Source organism: Mus caroli, chromosome 10 (assembly GCF_900094665.2).
Source record: "Mus caroli chromosome 10, CAROLI_EIJ_v1.1, whole genome shotgun sequence".
NCBI classification, from domain to species: Eukaryota; Metazoa; Chordata; class Mammalia; order Rodentia; family Muridae; genus Mus; species Mus caroli.
The window spans coordinates 97,175,822-97,181,320 of record NC_034579.1 but is presented as its reverse complement, the minus strand read 5'-3'; positions in this window follow the sequence as shown (position 1 = coordinate 97,181,320).

The window sequence follows — 5,499 nt, the reverse complement described above, 5'->3', positions numbered from 1 at the left end:
GGAGAGGAGAGGAGAGGAGAGGAGAGGAGAGGAGAGGAGAGGACAGAGAGCGCTTTGCTTAATCTAAAGTAATTACTTACTTTTAAATAGAGAAACAAATTCACCTGGTATATTTAATTATCAAATTTTAGACTTATAAAAATGTGTTTTATCAGAATAGGGAAAGCTTAAATTCCTCAAGTTTTCCAAGGACATTTTAATGCTCCCTATCACACATTCAAAACACTTTTCCAAGAAAAATAAAACTGTGAAGGGTAAGTCTTATGACAGCATGCATGCATTTCTGAAATAATGAAGGCCATTCTGGAAGCGTCATCTTCGTTGAATATGTTTCTCAAAGAATGGTTTATTTTGAATTCCTGAAACAATAAAAGGGATTATGAGCGGTGGGGGAGACAAAATGGCTGAGTGTATATGTTATCCTTCTTAAGCTTCCATTTGGAAGCTGAGTAGAAGAAAAGAAAGAGATCAGGTTTCAGATAGACTCCTTAGAGTTAGAAAACATAACAAACAGCTCAGCTCTGCTGTGCTTGAATTTGACATTTCTCATTAGTGCTTTAAGACTTAACCTTGTGGGAATGAAGAAACAAACGTACAGGTTTTTAATTGAATGCGTGATTGTCTCTCCAGCTTTCATAGACACTTTTATTATGAGCCTTAGTATTTTTTCAGTTGTGAGTATACTGGGGAAAACGACTTGTTAGAAACATGATTGACTGATACACAAGATACAGAGATAGATACAGACTGATACAGAGATAGATAAATGAGTGAAACCAGTGCACTGTGTCTATCAATTTTTAAAGACATGCTACCAAATAAATAAAAACTTCTGGATCCAGGAAATCTTATCAGAAATTGATTCATTAGAAGTCAAATGCATAAAATGATCCACATCTTCCTTTGTTCACAATCCTTCCTATTGTTTGGTTTCTTGATTGATAAGACTTAATTTAGCCAATTAGTAAGAAAGGGTTATTCTGTGGTATAATCACTAGTAACATTGTCTCCTGAATATTGTAGAATGCTTTTAATAGCATACATGCATTTATCTATCTATTTATTTATTTATTTATTTATTTATTTATTTATTATATTTGTGCATTGAGTGGATACTGGAAATCAGGTCTTCTACCAGAACAATAAGTGCTCATAGCCACAGGCTCTAAGTCTTCTACAAACTCTGGAGATTTTCTTTTTCCTTTTTATTGGATATTTTCTTTATTTACATTTCAAATGTTATCCTCTTTCCCAGGCCTCCCTCCCCTTGAGACCCCCTATCCTATCCCCCCTTCCCCTGCTTATATGAGGGTATTACCCTGCACACCCACCCATTCTGAGCCCCTTGGTCCGGTGGAATCTTGATGACCCAGGATAGGAAACGCTAGGGTGCTGAGGCAGGAGTGGATGGGTGGGTGGGGAGCACCTTCATAGAAGCAGGGGGAGGGAGGAGGGGATAGGGGTTATGTGGAGAGAAAAGTGAGAAGGGGGATATTTGAAATATAAATAAATAAAATAATCAATAAAATTGTATTTATTTTTTAAAAAATATTTAAACAAAACAAAAAAAAATAAACAAATAGTAAAACCTATTTGTTATTCCTCCAAAGGGTACCCAACATGTTTTTAATATTGAATAGTTAATATTTTCAAAATTATGTAATTAACTTTTTCAACCATAGTGTACCAATAATATTATGATTGTCAGAAATTTCTAACAAAATAAGTTACTAAAAATGTTTCATTAGACATTTGTATGCACATGATTTTATTATGTGAGCAAGGTTTTGAGAATCTTGGTTAAGTTTTCAAATACTATAGAAAAATTAATTATTTTACTTACTGTAATATAATAAAACTCTAAAATATATTTGTCCCAGTATGACTTTCCTTCATTCCTGGCCTCAATTTTTAAATATTTTATGTGGTATCGTATAATTTTGTAGTATTGCTTTTTGTCTTATACAAAGGAAGGCCAAAATTTTCAACACAATTATAGTAGTTCATATTTATTAACTGAACATATTCTATATTTGTAAATAATTAAAGAAATTGAAACTTCATTTTCATTTTTTTCTTTTCCATTTTTTATTAGCTATTTTCTTTATTTACATTTCAAATATTACCCCCTTTCTTGGGAGGGGAGCAAGACTGGGTGGGTGGGTAGGTGGGTGGGTGGGTGGGTGGAGGAATACCTTCATAGAAGCAGGGGGATGGGATAGGGGAATTTTCACTTTCATTTTCAAACATAAGATTGCTGAGGTTTGAATATAAATAAAAATTAGTTACGTGTTTTTACAAGAGTAACTTTACAATTCAAAAGGAAATGCTATGGAAGGTGTGTGAATCACTATTATATTCATGTTTTATACAGTTATTTAAACTTGAATTTAAATTACTCAGAACAAAGGCAATTAATTACTAACCAATATGGCTTAAGTTCACTTTCTATATTTCTATTCTGTATGAGACTTGTTCAGTGATTTATATTTCCTTCTGGAAAACTGAAATATCTTTTTATTACTCATTGTTCTTCTTATCTACCTATGACTGCTTTAAGAAGCTCATCTGAGTAGGAACTGATATATGTAGTTGTTGATAATTTCTCATAACCATATTCTGCTCCAAAAAAGTCCCGTTTCACTTCTTTTAACCTTTTCATTTTCATGTAATTGAAAATATATAGAAAAGATATACCAATAAAGCAAAGTACTTTCTTATACAGATTTTAAAATATCTTTATATTTGCCCTGTTCATTCTATTTTTCCTGTTTTATATGTTTTCTGTCTATACACATATTCATGTATGCATATGATTTTTCTGAGTCATTTGGGAATAATTTGCATTGTACATCACTCACCATCCATAAATCCTCACTCTGCCTCAAAAGAACAAGTACTTTCGCACACATAATCTATAAGGGCTAATTTTACATTTCAACCTCATTGAGTCACAAATTGACCAGAAATTTGGCTCTGTATCGTTCTGGGTGCATATGTGAGAATGTGTCTAGATGAGATTAACTTTTGAATTGATAACTGAGTGAAATAAAACACCCTCCCTAATGCTGATGGACCAAATCCAATCACTTGAAGACCTGAATAGAAGGGAAAGGTTGAGTAAGGAAATGTCTGTTCCAGTCGTTCAGAGTTGGAGAGAAACTTTGGCTCCAATGCAGATTCAACTCTTGACAGTTTTCATACTAGAATTATATGCTTGCTCTCCCGGGTCTCAAGCTTGCCAACTGCAAATCCTGAGCCACCTCAGCCTTCACGATCATGTCAATTTCTTTATAAAAATACAAATATACAAATGTATGCATCCTACTGGCTCTGTTTCTCCAGAGGATGTGATTTCTTAAAACCCACATTCTATGATCAGGGAAAATTAATTTCAGAGAAAGTTGGTTCCACTGTACTCATCTATAACCTAAGGAGAACAATATGCATATGCTCATGGTACGCATCTGTAGCACTGTATGACTGAATTGCCATACACAAATAAAGCAACTTGTTAAATAAACTCTATTCTCATCAATACTTCTGGAACTATAAAATGTTACTTCAGCCTTCCCAGGGAAATCCTCATTTGTGAAGTACCTGGATTGCTTTCACTGTTTTCAACTTTTTATTAGATATTTTCTTCATTTACATTTAAAATGCTATCCCGAATGTCCCCTATACCCTCCCCCTGCCCTGCTCCCCTACCTACCCACTCCCACTTCTTGGCCCTGGTGTTCCCCTGTACTGGGGCATATAAAGTTTGCAAGACTAAGGGGCCTCTCTTCCCAATGATTGCTCTCATTTTTGACTGCTTTCATTTTCTCAAAATAACACTTTGCCTGAATGCCTGCTGTACCCATTGATAAATTATTTTATCATAGTTCCAAAAAACTGGACCAAAAGCAGTCTGACCTCAGCAGTGACTCTTGCTACATTTCTTTAAAATAAAAATGTAACAACTGGCATCACTCATTCCTTTACCTAATATAATATAAGACCAAACATCCATGTGATGCAAGAAGGTGTATGGGATCTCATTATGTGTGATAAGGCACTGAGAAATAAGTCAAGTAAAGGATGAGACGATGATCCTTTCAATAAGGATTGCTTTAAATATGACCTGTAGACATTTCCAAGAACAATTGTATAAAACTCAGCTGAAAACTGATGAGAGCACTATTTCAATTTAGGAATTTCTGAAAATATTGAGGTTTTAAGGCATTAGTAATTAGCTACCCCAGTGTTTGCCAGTTGAGACAAGCGATAGTTATTTCAAGTACACCCAAGGGCTATATACTGCAGTTAACAAGATAAAGGAGAGAATAAAGAACAGCCACAGACAGAGATTGATGATGATGATAGGAGAGAGAGAGATTATAGAGAAAGATAGATGATGAGATGATGAATAGATAGAAGATAGATAGATAGATAGATAGATAGATAGATAGATAGATAGATAGATAGATAGATAGATAGACCAACAATAGATAGTAATAGTAGAGGAGAAAAGATTGAATTGGGTCAGGATGAGAGAACAATGTAAAAAAAAAAGAGCATTAGAAGGGCTGGCTCACACTAAAGTCATTTTTAAATGTTTATCAAAACCTACAACTGAAAAATTCTAAAATTCATACCTATACATGCATATACACATATCCACGTATATGGAAAAATGTTTAAATGGAGTTATCCAACTTATAAAAATACAATAGGGAACCAAAGAACACATGTTAATAAATCCTAATGCAAGAAATGTGTTATATCTTTTTTAAAGAAAAATTGTGCCAAAAGTTATATACAGGCCTCTATGTATTGCTGGATATTTCTGTTTTAGTTGGTTAGCCTCTAGAATTTGACAGTGTGGCCCTATTTCCAAATAGACACTAAAGAAATAAATCCTAATATACATGAAGCAAGAAATGAGCGGGACATGTTTAGCATCGATAGCTATCTTTCATAGTACAGGATGGTGCTATGCAGAGAAAAAGGTAATCATCAGTCTTAGTGGTCTGTGAATCCTGAGAGCTACAATACTGATGAGCCCTACAAGATACACCCAACAATGCAATCGTGGTACAAATCTCACTAAGAGTAACAATAACATTCTAGTTAGGTTTAAGGCACATGCTATGGGATGCAACCCATGCATGGAATCATTAAGAGAACTAAGGATATGTAATTATATTGGTCATAGGCAGTAGGAAAGAACCTATCACTATTATTCTGATAGAGGGACAGAGAATTAAAATAAACTCAGGCCACTTATTTATATATCTATAAAACTTTATCTTTCAACTCTCAGACAAACTTCTTTTTTTTATTTTATTTTTAATATTTTTATTACATATTTTCCTCAATTACATTTCCAATGCTATCCCAAAAGACCCCCATAGCGCCCCCCCATTTCCCTACCCACCCATTCCAATTCTTTTGGCCCTGGCATTCCCCTATATTGGGGCATATAAAGTTTGCAAGTCCAATGGGCCTCTCTTTCCA